Source organism: Anopheles bellator, chromosome 1 (genome assembly GCF_943735745.2).
Source record: "Anopheles bellator chromosome 1, idAnoBellAS_SP24_06.2, whole genome shotgun sequence".
Lineage (NCBI taxonomy): Eukaryota > Metazoa > Arthropoda > Insecta > Diptera > Culicidae > Anopheles > Anopheles bellator.
This window is the reverse complement of record NC_071285.1, coordinates 44,486,574-44,505,637: the sequence shown is the minus strand read 5'-3', so window position 1 is coordinate 44,505,637 and position 19,064 is coordinate 44,486,574.

The window sequence follows — 19,064 nt, the reverse complement described above, 5'->3', positions numbered from 1 at the left end:
GTCGTTGGCCGTAAAACGGATTGGCAAAGCTTTCCGCCGTATTGCTCCGACGGCGACGCTAACTAGCCTCGATGGTCACGAGTGTATTTGCATTATTCATTCTCCTATCTGAAGGTGGTTGTTGGCAGAAATGACAAGCGTGTTCTTTGCACAATGTCGCCATAAACGATGTCTTTTCAAAGAAATAATGATACGCTGTGTAACATGCAGTCCATTGTGGGTCGCCATTTTGTTACGAGACAGCCACGTGTTGTTAGTGTAGTGAACAAAAATATTGTAAGATTAAAATTAAGGTTTATTAAAGACAAATGTTTGGAGGGTTCGGCATTCGGTGGGTTCAGCGACGTACTTTGTCGAAGAATTTGCAGATTCAATTTACACGATCTTTCAATCTATTTATACCGAAAGATAACACGGTAGTTAGAACTCTGAAAGTACCTAAACTGGTATGCAACTATTTAAAGTAGAAAAGAGAACTCTCTACTATAACAATACAGTCATTTGTATGGAATTGGATAAACAGAAAAAATAGTAAATATTATAATAAATAAGGAATGAGCCATTAAATGAGGCCAACAATCATGTAATGCAATTTGTAGTTGCATTTTTTTAGTTTTTATTTATCATGAAAGAATTGTAGTGTAGAAAATAAAACATCTGGATAGTAGCAGTACTATTAAAGATAGTCGAAATATGATTTATTCATTGGTGAAAAAATTCTGGTTGAAGGAACAATATTTGGTAGAATCGCAAAGCGATTGCTCGCAGAAACAAAAGTTAATCTAGTGGAAACTAAGTGGAGTAGCACAAGAGCTGTAGGAATATTTTCCTCCAAAATATTACTGATGCTTTACCTAAACCTATACCAAGCACTATCTACTACACTACACTGTGGTGTTTTTACGTACTCACAGTAAACTAGTAATATGTTTAAAGTTTTCGATTCGCACAGACTGATTAAATTGGATTGCAAAGACGAAGGGATGCTTCCTACGAACAGCTTAGTACTTGTGAGTTTCGGTTTCGAAAAACTTCAGCCCGGGTCGGTGTAATTTTACAGACGGAACGAATCAAACATTTCGAGACAAATTCCTCCGTGAACGGACAGTGAAAGGTAGTCTAACGAAAGAGTCTCCTTTAGTCTCCAGGGGGACAAGACGACATCTTAATCTTCCCTCTTCTTGAAGGCTGTTGAACTGTATTCCTCGTGGGATCGTATCGTGGGAGCAAAGTGGAGACGAAAACTCCACGCAGTGGGATTTCCTGAGCGTGCCCCTGACATGAACAAGAACCTACGGAACTTTCCCAAGAGTCTTGTTGTGGACAGTCTGAGCGGAGCTGTTCAATTTAGGCAATTATACCGACCGAACTCCGAGCGTGATGTGTCCGAAGAGCTGGTATTCTAAGAAAGGGCAGACAAAATCAAGATGGTGACCATCTTCGGTAGCGGTAGCAAGGGCCTAAAAGATTATTACGTACGCAAGCCGATTATGCTGTCACACGCAACGTTTTCTGTCAACTTTGGCCACCGTTCGATGAAACGGATTCGGTCGAGAAATAAAAATGTCACGTCAAGTGTAATTTAGCTTCATTCGCGGTATCAGGGTTGATTGGAAAATGAATGGCCAACAGAGCATCCAGAATGTCCTGCTGCGTTGCGAAGTGAGAAAGAGAGTCTCGGGATTATTGATTCCGTCGCTTGGCAATTAAAACGTGCCAACAGCTGGACACACGGACAAGTGGGCAAGTATGTCTCGGAATGTCTGGGGTTCAATTTAATTAGAAACAGGGTGTCGTAAATTCCTGCTTATTGATTTATACAATAATTAAGCTAAATTGTTCCAAATGACTGTCCAATTTCCTGCATAACTTAATTGAGAGCAACAGATTATTTTAGTTGCTGTACGCCTAGCATCACTTCTTTGCAATGGCGGTTTGTATTGCAAACAACTGTGAATATGCAATAAAGGGTTTGTATGGAAAAGATATAGTTCTATCCAAAGGAACATTTATTGAGCCACGTCGTGCCACGTTCTGATTTTGGTTACGATAATGTGCCACAGAACCCCGGTTACGAGTCAATCATTTGTTTCTCGTTTGTCGATGCAAATTATTTTCGTTTACGCTTCAGCTAATTGTACGCCGCCAGGAAGACGTTCCCGTTGTTAACGTAATACGAATCGAACTGAACCGGGACTCCGGTAATGATCGCGATTCTTTCCACCGCCCGAGGTCTTGCCGGCGCAACGTGACTCGCGCTGTGGCCACCTCGATTGGCTTGGCAGACCTCGGATCGGATACTTCACCGCCACCGCCGCCGCCGCGGAAACGTTGTCGCTCCGTCAGCGGAAAAAATCGGTCTCCCGGGCCGGTGGAATTCTGTTAATTAATTTCCCCGCTCTCCCACCGTGGCACCCTGGTCCTACCTGCGCCCTCCGCACACGCATACTTCAACTCCCATTTTACCGATCCACATGCTGCTGCCGCTGCTGCTTTGGCGACCGATGCCGGCGGATGGGACGCCCATGTTTCGAACATTCCACCTTTTTTCCCTCCATGGCGTATGTGTGTGACGTCCCGCCGGCTTCGCGCGCCCTCTCCCCCTGGCCAGACGACCGACGACAAACTTCCCTTTGGCGTTCCCCGGCCAGCGAAACACATGTTCTCTCGCTCTGCCCTTCCGATGCTTTCCCTTTGGGAGCGTGCGAAGGTTTTTCGTGCCGATAGACGGAAAATCTAACGGACCGACTGTTACGGTGGCCCTGACATCGATCCAACCGCCGTGGGCCGATTTATGCTCCGCTCGAATGCAATTTTCCCTTTACACATTTAGTCTGCTTTGTATCATATCTGTGTTCCAAGCTATGCTGAATTGGTTTATCCAGTATCTGGTACTGTAACTTCATTGATTGGTTTATTTTCATTAACTGATTTTATGCTCTACGTTTGTGACATAATAAACAATTTTAATAAAATGTGCAATCGTTTAAAAAATTTCAAAACAATGAAATGTGTAAAATCTTCAAGTAAAATTAAAGATTCCACTAATAAAAGTATTGAGTATTCAGTGGAATAATTTCGTAAAGTAGTCCCACGAGTGGTAGGCTGCTGTCTGTGCTTCCCTCATCGTCACAGTCGGCCAAAGCGATAGACGCTTCAAGTAAAGCATGGGACCGTTCGAATTAATGCTCGAAACTCTGGCCAGCTCGAAAAACGGTCGTAGTGTGTGTTCACCGCAGTCACAGCCGTTAGAGAGCATAAAAGTACGCACACATCCATGCCGCCGACCGCTTGAGCGTTCGAATGGAAAGCATACAACGTTCGAGAATGCTGCGATGCTCGACGGTACAGCAAGATGCCAACGCTATGCTACGGCCAGCGAGGCGACCAAAAACTGAAGTAAAAGCATTCCTCGCAGTATGCTCCGAGCCAGCATAGCCACACTCATACACACGCGCGCTCTCATCCTCTTCGCATACATACACAGAAAAGTCACGCACACTCACAGCCATTGAGCCATAAGTAAACGAGGAGCATAAAACCGTAGGGGCTGTGCAAAACGTGAAACAAAAACCTCGGCGAAGCATACTTCGATAGAGGAAAAAGCATAATGCGAGGGGCCGCGCCGGGCAGAGTGGTGGCGCTAGGCTGTGATTATGACTACGAGCAAGCCGTTTTTATGAACTGCAAAGCGTTCGGCCAAAAAGAAACCGAACCATTGCCGAAACGGTGAAACAACAGACGCAGATTGATGTTGAGCGATATGTTGAGGCTTCTCATGATGTTGAATACCTTTATTTGAACACCGCGATGTTGAACAGCCTGCTTTATTTCAGTTTTCGCCTTTGAACATTTGGAAAAGTGTATCATTTTCTAAATGAAAGTCTTTTGAGCAAGGGCCACGATTATCTGGTGATTATCTTATATTAAACGAGCAATGTATCGTTCAACAAAAGCATTAGTAGATTTGTTACGATCTTTAACCAAGTTACGATAACCATAATTACTTACCGCTTGCCGCAAATCTCCTTTTAAGGTCAGACAAAATTGTGTTGCCCATTAAAACAAATTTCTGAAGGCTTCTGAAGGCAAGTGTTTAAAGTAAGTAGTTGTGTTAGTATGGAGCCAACAGCCCCAAGCGTAAAAATACAACGTTACAGGAAGTAACACAATCTAACAAACTCTTTGGCAGGCAAAGTCCGCTCGGCGATTGTAATTGACGGTTGAAAAATAGCATCACTTATCATGGTGAAGTTTTCATCAAATTTCTAATCAGACTTACTTACTTACTTAATCCGGTTACAACCGCCGAGCGGTCTTTACCTGCTCCTTTCTAATCAGACACTATAACAAAAATGTTCGATAAAATCTCAACCGGAACCGGATGACGGCGATTTTTAGTAGAAGGTTTAGTTTGCGTATCGTGTGGGATATATTTTGTTTTATTTTAATAGAACCTCCACACAATGACTACCTTTCCGTAGTCAATTTCGCTCTGCTCCACAACTCACTACATCGTTAGTTTTTGTAGTTTGAAGTTAAAAAAATCACAAAAATTTGGTGAAATCGACATTAATTTAATGAAGATGAAGTCGAAACGATTGTTTTCAAAATGGCTCCCAGGAAAGGTGTGTGCATTTTTTTTTGCAGAACTTAGTGAAGAAGTAGAAAAACGGATGTTGAGTATTAACAATCAATGTTCGATTGCATTGAATCAAACCATAATAGTGATAATAGTCTTATTCGCTGTATTTTATATGCGTTGAAGGTTTTCAACAATTGATTTTTGACTATTTGATTGGAAAGTGAGAACATAAAGCTGCGAATCCTATAAAGTAATTCACTTACTCTCCACATTTTTATAATATAGGCAACGATTGGAAAAGTCGTTTGCCAAACGTTCATTTTAAATTTGCGCAATGATTCTTGTGAGGCATGCAATTCAGACAATTTTTACTTTAGACTGATACGAAACCCTTTTCGCATAATTCTGGTAACCCAATGGCAACTTTGGCCCTATCTTTACGCAACATGACTCTGACTCTTTATTATTGTTTTTAATTTATGAGCACATAAAGTCTTTATTCTTTGCGCACTGCCCCGATTGTTTTATAGGCTTTTTACTGTCACGGGAGCTTTTTCGGACATAAAACTACCACCAACTGCTTGCTCTGCGTTGCTGAAACCCTTTCTTTATGGCTTCGAGTTCAAGAACTTCATTCGCCATTGAAGGATGAGTACATATTTCAGACTTCACCGATATCAGATCGCTTTTTCCGGGCTTTTTCCGACGTATGCCGGGGTGCATGTTCATTGCCTTTTCTTGGCAGTATTCTGTCATTTAAGACATTGGTCACGCTATAAGGTAATTTTGTGATAATACATGCCACTAACGAAAGTTGAAGTGTGAATTGTTTCGTTCAATCATTGCAACAAAGTTTTTCAAATTATGCAAGATGTTTTAAGTATATACGAGATAGTTTAGTGTTAATTGAAAAAGCTTGAAACACTTATTGGAAACACTGTATTTAAAAATTTATAAATGCCTTCATCATTAATTTGTTCATAAGATAATCATGGCTCGACGTGAATGTGGCATGTGCACATAACAACTAATCATGGAAAATGCTAACAAAATTCAAAGATGCTTCGCGCTCTCAAATATTCCAAATGATTCAAGAACGCTTTTACTCAGTTACTGTAAACTTATTGGTTTTTAACATGCCGTTTGCCTCAATGTTGCAATGTTCGGCGTGGGTTTCATTTCGCCTTTTTGAAGACCATCCCGTATTTTCGCGCTGAGCAGGGACCTTCTGTCCTCAGCACATTGGTGGGCGTTTAGATCCGACCAATTCCATGGGATTGGTTTCGAAGAACCCTGCGGCCCGAGGGAACTGCCATAGCCCAGTGAACATTTTCTCTCTTCTCACCAAAAAATCCAATCCTCATCCGGTCCTCATTCGGTTCCGAACGGCTGTCTCGAATACCTTCCCCCATATAGCGTTATATGAAAGAATCGCTGTGAGGAGCCGAAAGGTCCATGGAGTGAGGAGCCGTTTAAATTCTCTCACCGAGCGGCCCCCTGTCTCTCACGTGTGTGTTCTCTCGCTTTTTTCGTTTTCTTTCTCCCATATTCCCCCTAACCAAAATGAAACAGTTCGTATTTGGGCGGTACATTTCGATATATTTTCTCTCTCTTTTTTGGCATACACTCTTCACTCTGCACTAGCGGTTCACAATTTGGTGCGTAGCTGCTTTCGGCGCCTTAGAAAAATGCATTGCATCGTATCCTTTGCATCCCATCTGGACATCTGATTGGACATCTGAAACGAGCAAAGCGAAAACATTTCAACATTATTTGGGTGTCACTAAATACTGTCCAATAAACTTACCTGAATTATTTCTATCAGGATCACCCGTGATCGACAGAGAAGCACAAGCACTTGGTACTTTACACTTGGCACTTAGAAAAAACAGAGGCAGACTTTTCGTCCCGATTCACCAAAACTTAAAGAGAGACTGTCGGACCCTCGGTACTTCGGGAGTTTGCCACGATCTCGCTGTCTCTGTTATTTCTATTCCTTTTTCTTTCTCTCCAACGTTCGTCTTCCACCAGCAAACTCACGGCGATTTCAAACTCACGGGGATTCCTTCCGTTCTTTCCCCGGCAACCAACGAACGCGTCTCATTCTCACTTCGTGCGCTGCGAGATCGCCCTTCCTCGGCCTCGTCGCAGGCAGAGGGGCGTTCGATCTCACTCGTCTCATCCTTCCTCCGCCGCGTCGCAGGCAGAGGGGCAGCCTCGGGCTCTCAAAATTGTTCACTGGGAGGTGAATGTTTAGCAGCATTGGGAAGAAGCATAAATGTGCTCGGCGAGGGCGAGAGTTTCCAGGCTGCGTGTGCTGCGTTTGACAAATGGTCGGAACCGTCCCACGGAAGTGTTCACTTTGCTCCGAGTGGCCATTAACGAAGCAGTACGGCTTCCCCCACGCTCTAATAACGGCCGGCAGAGATCATCATTCAGCATCGTACAACCTCTCCGGCGGCACACGCGTGGCTCCGGAGGCTGGGGCATCGCCAGACGCGGGATCAGAATCCGAAGGTGGAACTGAAACATCGGCGAGCTCCTCGTCGGGGCGAAGGACCAAAATATGGAGAAACCTGGAAACAAAGCACAACGATAAAGGGGAGAAAACGGAAAAAACATGAACGACGGCACAGGGACGTTGTTGAATCCCAAAAAGCGGAGCAAGAAAACAAAAATAACCAAACTTCAACTTCGAATCTCATTGGGATTGGGAACGGACAAGGGAAAAAATGGAAACAAAGTGAACGAATCTCGCCCGAGAAGTTAATACGGCCCATCTAAATGCGCATACATTTTCCTCTAATCCAATTGGTTTCTTCGTCGGACCCCGGCCCGGGACCGGGAGGGAGTATTTTTTATGGCGTTAGGCGTAGGTGATTTTATGCTGTGCTCGCGTCCCTTTGGCGCGCCACGGCGGAGGGAATCCTCGCGCGCCATGGAGGCATCGTTAGGGTGGCTCAAAAGCCTCAAAGCTTCAGTTTTTTATGATACGCAAACTTTGGCCGAAACGGAAGATGTAGATATGGTGGCTATTGAATGCGTTATTAGGACATTGGAATTAAATGAACAACGGACGCATTTCAGAAGAGTTAATCAATGTGCAATTGTATTGTATTACAACTTTGATTATAACTAATTTACTTAATATATCACTTAACAAACAAAACTCATCGAAAAAGGAACCCGATTTGTGTTTGGATCTTTAGTAATAGTAGTAGAAAAACTATGCTATAATTTAACCATTTAATCAGTTTGTTCAATGTAATCGGCAACACGCATTAATTAAAATCAACAAAAGTTATCAATCAACAGTAAAAGTGTCTATTTCGATTCATTATCATTTTATAATGGGCCTAACTTAACATCGTGACTGAACGAGTCTCTGCAAATCGTGTTCCAGAGATTGCACTTTGTATCGTCAACTCAGCATAAAATTTATATTAGCTGACAGCCTAATCTTCTACAGTTATAGCTTAATCTCTTTATTAATTATAGCTCGTTCTCTAGAATTCTATATTTTTGCTGTGAAGGAATTTTCTAGCTTGTTACTCTAGAGCGTGTAGTGGGGAATTAGTATAGTGGCTCTTTATAAACTCATGGCCCAAAGACAATTAGAACCCAATTGAACCAATCTTCTTCAAATCTTCTTGAAATTCTTCTTGTAGTTCAAGGTAATGTAATGTAAATCTTCTTCTCTTATTCGAAACTTTGACTCTATGAAGTCTGAATTATGTTTTTTTTACTAATTTAAGGACAGTTCATATTAATAACAATAGCTTCGCATCACAACACTTTTATTTTACCTTCTTAAATCCTTTCATAGTATTGTCGGAGAAAAATAATGGAATATGCTTATTACTCAATTTAATGATTTTTCTAATTCTCTGTCATCACCGCTAACGTATTCCCTACTCTGAGTTATACACCTTTGTCTACAGTTTTCAAGATCGGTTTTAAAACTTCGTTTCGCTCTTATCTCCATTATCGAGTATGAAAGATGTTCACGGAGCGGTCATAAGTGCTATGGTGCTAAGTCGAAGATATGATGCAGATCGACGATATGACGATATGTCGAAGATATGACTAAATCGTGTGACAAAAACCAAGATTTTTCTCTCCCTAAACACAATAATTTTTAACGTACAGTATTAACACTCAAATAATATTCTTTTTTGACAATTTGGCTGGCTAGAAACAATTTGTAAAACACCACACACCGATAATATCGTTGATAACTGTTACCCTGTCTTGTGTCTGTGTTTGTTTGATGTTTGAGCTTCAGTTGTAATTGCTTCTGTAATAAATTTTTACAGGGCACGTAACGGAGTTGTTTCGAAGGTTCACCCTAAATTTTGACGAATTGATGCCACTCATTTTCCTTTACTTTATATTGTTTAAGGTTTTTCTTTAAGCTTACTAGCCGCTAATGCCGCTGGAGAGCTTCCCTTTCGATGCTGCAAACAGTCACGTCAAACAAATACTTAAAGAACTTTTCCGTGATTGAAGTTATCAAATGGTTCCTATTTTCCGCAATTGGTTATAATCCATCAAATCATTCATATTTTAAGCAAACTTCGGCAGTTTTTCGGTCTTAGAATAATCGCTGTACCTATCATCATGACATCCATTGTTAGATACAAATTCTAAACTGTCTTATTCGGCCTATATTATGGTGAAAGATTCGCATTTTGAGTGTAAGAATGGGAACTGCGTTTTGCTTCGCTTGGAGTCACACTCTTGGGCAGAACATTCACGGGTCCGTCATTCACGGCATATTCATTGTAATGTTACACACTTTCTTCACTATCGGTCACAAGAGTGTAACGACAAATATACGAGATGGAGTCAACTTACCGTTTGCTAAGCTGTGCCGTGTCCACACCTTATGTACACCAACGATCTTAGCAAAGCAGAAAACATATTTTGGTAGCGAATCAAACAACCAAAATGCCAACATCGAGCAACATGTAAATATTTACAAACCGTCGACCATTCGGTGCCAAAAATGATTATGTGGCTCTTTTACGGGTGAGCTCCGTTTACGCGATAATCCTTAGGCGAATAGTTCAAACACCAAGCCCACACCGGCGAGCCGAAGAAGCTAAAAATAATTTCTCACCACAAGGAAATGTGTGGCCTTTGGTTTCGAATTCGCGTGCGAAGCTTACGTTTCGCGGGTTTTCGCCATCGTCGTCGCCGTCATCGCTCGCTAATTGGTTGCCCAACGTGATCGCGGCACTTGCGCATATGCGATTGACTAGTTCGACGACCCAAAAACAGCGTCGCCTGCGACGCAGCCCGTGTAAGGGGCCAAACGGACCGACTGCTGCTGTAACTGCTGACCGGGCACCGTGCAACTTTACGCAACCGGATGACGTCGGAGGTGGTGGAGTGCACGTGTGCATTCCGTGACGAGACCGTCTGGGAGGGCGGCCGGTTGATAAGACCGCTCGGCTGTGTTCGCGACTCGGACACCGACACGGCAGGCACGGTCGGTGAAAAGTGCAGCGTTCGTTCTAGGCGAGTCCGATAACATGGTGCATAGGAGACGAACTGATACTTAATTGCACCGTTAGTCATAACCATTTGGCTACTCATTTATAAGCCTCATTACGTTGGAAGAGCATCCGTAAATCGTCATTACTTCGAGTGATTATATGCAATCAAAGAATGATTGGCCGTGCTCTTTCATGGTTTGTTGACTGTGTTAAATATTGTGCACGTAAATGTTTTTATAATAATAATAATAATAAATCTGCACCAAAGGATTGAATGCCAAACCTAATAAAATTAGTAATTAATGCTTCTCGGTCCAAACTGTCACAGTCGGATAAAGTTACATTTGTAAGAGTGGGTTTTTTGAATTACTTTACACAAACGAGCGGATGTTTTACTGTCACTGTCCAACGAGGGCACAACCATTCATCACAGGGCCATCCTCCTATAGCAGCTAGGAGCATCGAGCTCCTGTTCCTATTTCTGTTGCCACTATCGTTACACCCCACTTTTAATGAGCTTCCCGACGGATGAGCTACTTTTTTCGCGCAACATTACCCGTGGACCGATTACTACAATTAGAACTGCAAATCTGCGAACCGGATTCTGCCCCAGCCCGCACCCTCCCCGGGATTGCCCCTAGCGGGACGATTATGATGTTGTCGGCCGGCGATGCCGAGTGAAGGCGACGATGGAGAAGAAAATTCATCATTTTTCACAACCCGCGCCCCGTACTTGTTAATTACGCTAAGATGTTAAACACGCAGCTGTTACGGTGGTGCTACGGCCGTGATCGTGGTTCGTGTGTGGGGATGATGCACATTCACGCCACGCCACGTTTGCTGCTGGCCATTTCGATGCCAGCGCGCGCGCTGGGCGTCGAAAGATGATGCTCGGTGGGGTTGGGTAAGTTGCTTGTAAGTGTACGATGGGAGTGAAGCCTCGCCCGCAAAAGGCCACTACAAGCCCGTGATCCGGGGCCATGATTTATGCTGCAAGTGAAAGCGTAAAGTGATAAAATACAGTTTTAGGCTGTAAAAAAATGTGTTAAGGAAAATGAAGTTGTCGATTATTGTTAGTCCGATTTACGAACGTGACGAAAGGTCATCATTTTGAAAGTGTGAAGTAAGCAGTGGGACTTATTCATTATCTTTTGTATAGATTTAAAAAGAGGTTCAAATAGTATTTAGTTCAAAGTAATAGAACAAAATATATAAACTCACGATCCTTCTACAAATAAATCTACATTTTGTATGTTAGCTTAGGTTAGCTTAGGTTAGGCTAGGTCATTTGTCTTAATGTTGGCAACTAAGCAATTTGTGCCCATTGCCTGTTTCTGAATAAATAAATAAATAAATAATGAATAATAGGCAATCATAACATTGAGCTCAACTAGAATGAAACTAAAGCAGTACATTTAGTTTACTACGTGAGACATATAGACAGCGAAGAAATTATTGTTGTTAATTATTCATTTGGCCAAGAGCAGACGTATTGGAAATTAATAATGCGGAGGACACTTTGGATCTCATCACCGTGCCATAACATTTGCCCATAATTTTGGCCTTTCTTTGAACTATAGAAATTTTCCAGACTGTTTTGTTGTTGGAAAAAGATCTTCATGAAACATGAAAGGGACTCTAATGCTGGTTTGTTCATAAAAATTCGGAGCCTCGATAACAAAGGGCGCTGCAACGAGCCTAATTTTTGTTATGTTGGTACACTTTTTATATGAAAGTTTATGAAGTTTCATTTTAAACGGTAACTTAATTTTTTTTACAAGCCATTAATTATCCACGTGTCACAGTATTTTTAACAACGGAAAAAATCAAGTATCGAGCAGTGATTGAATTTTTTTTACAAAGTTGAAAGTGTTGAAAGTGTATAAGAACTCTTCGCCTTCAATTACATCAAAAGGGGGGTTTCTGAAATCCATGAATTAATGTTCGAATTATTGGAGTATCCACCGTATTCGTATTCAGATTTGGGCCGTAATGATTTCCATCTGTTATCAGACCCAAAACAATCAGGCGCGGAAAGCATTTTTCATCAAATGATGACATCATAACAGCCGTGGAAGCGTATTTTGAAGGCTGTCCAGCTTTTCACTTCAGGGATGGAATTTTTAAATTGGAGTCTCCTTGGAACAAGTGTATTGATGTTCAGGAAGGCCGTACTGAATAATAAAGCGCATTTCAACCCATTAAATTGCGTTTTTCTTATCGAGGCTCCGAATTTAATGAACAACCCAAGATAGCTAACACCGGGGACCCAAAATATGTTCTCTCCATGGGACGCCATTTTCCTCAAACAACCGAGCGTCCGGACGAACAATCGATGCGACGCCCGGAACATGAACACACCTGAGGTGGCGCCGATGGCCAACAAAATAAAACCGCCACGGGGACGCGAGCGCAGTGTAAGACCAGGGTCGGAAGCCCTTTTTATGCTGCCCGATGTTGTCCGATGCGCCGCAGAGAACGGTAGCAGATGTGCAAATAAAAACATTGTCTCTATGGTGCCGCGAACCCCGCGATGCCTCGCAAGGCAATCGATTCCCGGGCCCGCGTCCGCATCCACCCCCGCGCGGTACCGCAAAGGACATCCCACGGGGACGGAGTTGTACGTAAACCCTGCGCCACCCTCCGGCGTCAATCGTCGTTTAGCTGCTGGTGTTTGTAAGGCTTGTCTTATTATTGGCTTTTGTGCGTTGTTTCACGTCCTTTGGCCCCCTTCGTTCGCGTGTCTTGAGGTCTTCGCGATGCGTTTGCGCACCAACTGTGCCGCGGGAGTGGATTGTTTTGTGAGGTGGTTGCGTGGCGTGGCGACAAAATAGACCACCGACAGGGGTAAAGAACGCGAGCGCGGAATCGACGGACAGCTTTATGGATATTTTGTTGCGCACAATTGTCATATTAAATATTCATTAGCAGTCGCGACCACAAGCAATGGACTGGCCCGGGGGTTGGTCGGGAGGTGAAGGACCCGGCAGGCCCTCGGTCGCTTCGTCTCCGCCCGTCCGTAAGGTGCATGTGAAGGCACAACTTCACTACCACTGCGGTCGCCGTTTGGCATTGATCGGGCTGTTGGCGTGCCAACCACCCCTCGGCGTCGGCTATTGGGGGTGGCACACTGTCCCCAAAGAGGCGGCGAATGGGAGGACACTTGATACCGCACACGGCGGCGTGTGTCAAGCTCACTTGCCGGATCAGCATTAATTTGGCGAGCTTGTGGCGGGCAGACCGCAGCCAACCAGCCAGACAGACCAGCCATCGGAGAATAAAACTAGAGACCTTCCGACCGGGACCCGGTCGGGAGTGTCTTTTATTGTTTCGTCCTCGGGCCCTCGACGGAGAAAAATGAGCCACAATAAGTCGGTGCTGTGCGATGATGATTTATTTAAATAAACCAGACGCAAGTGCAACGATAGCGATATTTTGATACTTTTTATTTAATCGCCTGAAGTGTCCGACTCGAAGGTGTGAACACCTCTTTCTTGCCAATGCTAAGAATTATGGTGCAATAATTTTTTTTCTCAAACTAAACATAGAAATGGGAACTATCGTTTTTCGTAACTTTAATTCGAGATGAGTGTATGAGTGTAAGTGATGAGTGTAAAAAAATCTATGCTCAGAAATGAGAAGGATTATTTATTTTAATAAACCCTCCTAAGTATTTATTATTTACCAACAATGTATCTGTGATTGTAACAGAACAGTACTGATTTGTACAATGTTTCATTTGTCATGCAAACTAAGCCCGTGAGAGACGCATTTTTCTTGATGGTTTTTGTTCTGCAAAATGTTTTTTTACGTCCATTATTGAAGAACAAATGGATCAGTGGGTATTAAATGTACATCCTTAAGTCTTGCGACATAATTTACTTAAGGATTACACGTCAGGCAAGATGCCCAGGAGAATGGTTTGAGCTGGATCCATGAGCTTGTCTCTGAACTCGGTTGACAGTTTTCACCTCTCGATTACTAAAGGTTTTAACTTACAATATGCAACCAAAGCATTGGGAAAAGATGGTCACATTCATGTTGAGTTTACATGTCTAATTACGCTTCTGTCACCGCCACGTATGCAAAGCAAATTTATCGCTGCTACTTCCCAACTCATTCGTTTGAAAGTGATTTACTATTAACTTCAAAATTCTCTTCGTTGCTTCTCTCCCTTAAATTAAACTGTAATTTTGTAACCGTCCGTGACATGTGTTCCTCGCAACAGAAAATAATGATGCATTTGTTAAATTTCTTTTTAATTACATTCGGTCGAGGTTTGGCCACTTGGCCCGTGGCCCAAACTCTCCCGCTTCGGATGTGGTGTGTGGTCTCCGCGCGTTGCCTTCGCGGTAGAGTGAAGTCTCGAAACGGCGAACGGCGTGCGGTGTGCGGCGTGACTTTTTCGTAACTCACTTGCCGCCCCATTTCAAAGCACCTTTGGCATCGTCGCCGCCGCCGCCGCCGAGTGTCTATGCAAATACGGCACGGCAGTCACGGTGTGGCACGAACAATGTGCCATGTGGGACGCAGTGACGAACACAATCCTCAGTTGTGCTCACCTCAGCACTGTTCACATCTGTGTTCCTTGAATGATGTATTTTGCGAATAATTTTTACAGTAAAAGAATATTGTTTTTCAAGCGTTCCCTACAAGGCTGTGGTGAGCTCACTTTATTTATGCTTCAACCCACTCCGGTTCCGAATCTCGAGCCCGATTCCGAATTTGTTTGGACCGTTTGTACGCAATAATAAAATATAGCTCCCCTAATACGCACCAGCGCGTATGATGATTTATTCAATGGCCCCACTACGAACCCAGCGCTCCCCAGCGGTCCGGAAAAGTGGTCTCCAACCCGTCCAACACTGCGGTTGATGCTTCAATTTATGTAGCAAATCCGGCCCCACTTGCTCACACTTCGCGGGCCACACCGTTCGGCGAGAGAAAATAAAGTGCGCTACGGATGATTGACGACGCGTCGTAGTATGCCACGCCGCGTGCTCCGCCTCCCTGCCACCACCACCCAGCTCATGCATCCACACACCCATACCAACATGTTGGTCTGTGTCTGTGGAACACATGCGTTCCTAAACGGCTACGGTGTGCGCGGTGTGTTTGGGGAGCGAAAAAACGGACGGACCACGCGGCCAAATCGCGTAAATAAGTGGATTTAAGCTGCGGCGCGCGAGGATTTTGCGGTGTTTTTTGAGACGGTCTTTTGCGCTTTATCTCGCTTTTGATACCTTTTTATCAATGCTCAGGCATTAGGTGCTACTCACGCGCTGCGATTTTGCGCCTATTTGGTGATTGTTGACTAAACTCCAAAAGTCGAAACATCACTACGAATGGAGCTAATAACGACCCACTCGGCAGCGTGTCGCATAATTAAAATTGATTGGTTTGATGAGCTTGCTAAGGCGGGATTGTTTGCGAGAACATTGCGTTGAAGTTTCTATTCATAAATCAAATTTTGTTCAAGGCTCACGAGTTCGAATCGGGTGAATAAAACCCCTTTCAGGGTGGCGATACGGCGTAAGAAATCCCAGCAGACCCATAAACAAAATTCATGTCGCTCTGTCTCTCTTTCTATCTCTCTCTCTCTCTCTAGCTCAGGTCGCGACCACCAAACCACGGATCAGCTCGGGCGTTATCAAATCTCTCATACCCGCCGCCGCCGTGGCTCATTTGTTGGCTACGAGCCACGGTCACCGTAGCGTTTTCACAATTTTATGACCATTGGTCACGCAATCCGATTTCGTTCCAACAAACACCCGTGAGAGCCCATCGAACGGGCGGCTATAGCAGAGGGCTTAAGTCGGACGACGCCCCCCACGGCAGCATAAATCAATCTGCTTCGATCGACGTATGGTTTCGGGATCGACACTTTGATCTTTTTTTTTTATTTCGCCGACGATTGTCTTGTCACCGGGACCGCCAGAGCGATGTGGTACATCGCGGGGTCTCTCACACTGGATGCTGAAATTACGGCTACCGAAGGAAACAGTCATCAGCCGGGTCCTCATAAAACACGCGGTTTCGGTTATGCTTTGCTCCATAATTATGTTGCTGCACGATGAAATAGGACCTCCTCGGGTGTCGGGCGGGCGTTCGACAACATCAAAGCGATGCTGCATGGTTTCGCGTTTCCGTTTTACGCCCTTTCTTCGGTTCCAGCGGTCTTTGACAGCTTTGAACACGCGCTGATCCGCCATTTTGGGGAACACCGAGAGCGCGGTCACTATTCCGTGGGTCCGACAGTCATCAAAAGATGCAAATCAACAACAATATGTTTAACAATTGGGTGCCACTTTTGTGGCGCATCAATAGAGAGGGCTGTAACTCGCGAAGCTTGCGCAATGGGAAGGTTAAGGGAATTATCATATTTTGCTATGACTTTTATTTATTGTATTTCAACCTTGGGTCCTCGAATTCGTCAGTTCAACAGACGGCGGAAGAATGCTGTCGCCGTCAAGGGCTATGATTCTAAGAATATAATCGGTTTTTCCGCCATCGGACCGGTAGTCACGAAGCCATTATCAGCCGAGTGCGCGATAAAGGCCTGCGGAGAATGTTTATTTCACGCCTCGAACAGATTACGATTGGGCCCAGGTGCTGCCGGTTGCCGTTTTCGCGAGCACTTAAAGATAGGTTGGGTAGTGGGAAAGCCATAAAAGTATGTCTACTTTTCATGAGTGCTCCGGTGTGATGGCCAAAGGACACACGAGGAACACGATTCAAGACACGAGGAACATACGGGAAGAATTATATTCCGTGATGTGTCTGAATAATCGAAAGCAGACTCTTCAACAAATCGATGGTTGCAAATTGGCATACTAATTTAAATATGCAAAGAAAGTCTGTCGAAATATGATTCATAAGCAAACCAAACTTATTGTATTTGTTTTTGTACCATCTGCCTAACACATCTTAAATGTAAATATGATTTTGTTATCAAAGAAATGTCATATGCAAATGTTAACTGTCAGCTTTAGGCGTCAAATATTGTTTCGTAGCACTACGTAGCACTGGAATATTTTTTTCAAGTTTTGGACATTCCTTCAGCGAGTCTCGCAATCTCATTAAAATAATGCCACAGCAAAAACTTACCTGATTATGCTTTCAACAGACCACATACGGTCGACAGTGTTTCCCAATCGTTGTGATGTCCCACCTAATGACCAAACCATCATCTAGACCCAAATACTTACCACGACATCCTCGCGCATTGTTGGGGTCTCAACCACCCCTTTGCGCCCCTTTTTTTTATATAGGACCGTGGAGCAGGACCGTTGTGATATTTCCCCCCTCTCTCTCTCTCTGTCGCGAGAGAGACCCCAGGCCCGTTCGAGGCCCAAGCAAAACGCGATGTTCAAATATTGATTATCTTATTTCCCTTTTGACGTTTATTATTCATCGTGTCTCTTGACCACGACCGCGGCCGCGCACAGTGCGGCCACTACGTGTATGTGTGGTTGTTCCTAAGGATTACATATTACACACTTTGCTCACGACTTCCGCGGGTCTACGGGGATATACATTGATGAACGCCTGTTTGTTTGTATGGTTATTTGTTTCGCTCTCGAAACATTGTTTGCTGTACTTTGCATGTGTGTGCCTTTTTCATGTGCTGCTCTTATTTGCAGTATCTGTTGGGATGGGGAACGTTTCTGTTTGTCCAATGTACAAACCCGATCTCACGGACTGACCAATGTTTTATTTTTTCCGTACGCTCGGTGGCTCTCCATTTATTATTTTGCTTACATTATTCAATTTACCCTATATTGCAACTGGTATGCGTTTACACTGAGTGGTGGTGGTGAGCATGAGGTGTGTGTCCTGTCGTATGTGCCACCGTTTGCATTGCTGGCCACCGATGGTTTCCTGTTCCTTACCCTGAGAGAATATCGTAATCGGTTACACTAATTGAATGATTCCCAGCTCGCATCTGGTCACTTACTCCGCCGGGGCCTGGCCAGGGTTTGAAATATCATTCCGCTCATTCTACTAGACTCAGTGGCTTTGTTTCACAAAGAGTACAATCAGCTTTCGCTTACAGTCTAAACCAGCGGGAAAAATAATCATAAAACAGGAAAGCCTAATCCTAAAGACCAACATTTTACACTTTTGTCTAGAAACTAAAACACCATTTGCAGGATTTTGCAGGAAAGCAGGAAATTGAATTAAATCCATTATCCTTTTACTACCTCTGCCACCGACATCGCTCAACCGACAGCAACTATCATTGCATGTTGTTGCGTGTTTTTGGGGGGCGCCACAGAATATTTAATCTACAAGTTTTTAAATCCCCGAACAATAGTTTCCACAATGTTTTCCAGCTCTAGACCCCTAGATTCGCATTCCGGAAAATTTTATACATATTCGAACGTGTCCGTCATTCTTGCCAACGACCAACTCAGAACTCTGAACTTAAATGAAAACGGGAGAGAAATTGACCAGGGTGGCCATATTCTGCCAACTAGAGAGCAGTAACCCGCGGTCCCGCGAATCACGACTCCACGTCTCGTGATGTCCCTGGCTCGTTGGCTCGAATCGAAATCAAATGATGAATAATTGAAATTCTTCGGCCAGCGGCGCGCCGCCTCGAAGGGAGTTAATAATTTTTCGATTTACTTCAATTATCAATCCATCACCGTTCGTATGCTGGCCCAGCATAGACCATTCAGCAACGGGCCGCGTCGTGATTGCCGCCTGTGCCCCCATTGATGGTGGTGTTTCAATTGTGAGCAGCAGCCGGTAAAGCCGAACCCGTTCATCAACTCCTTTTTGTGGGGCCTTTTCCAGCCTCGATCGTGTCTTCTCTTGCCCGGGGTTTCTCTTCTCTTCGATCGCGCCCACAATTACTGTGCCTTACGTTCTAACAATTAATTGTTACTTTATTTTACAATTTGTTAGGTGATACTTTTGCTGAGATTGTTTGCTACTTTGCACTTTTGATTTACGTTTACGTTATGAATATG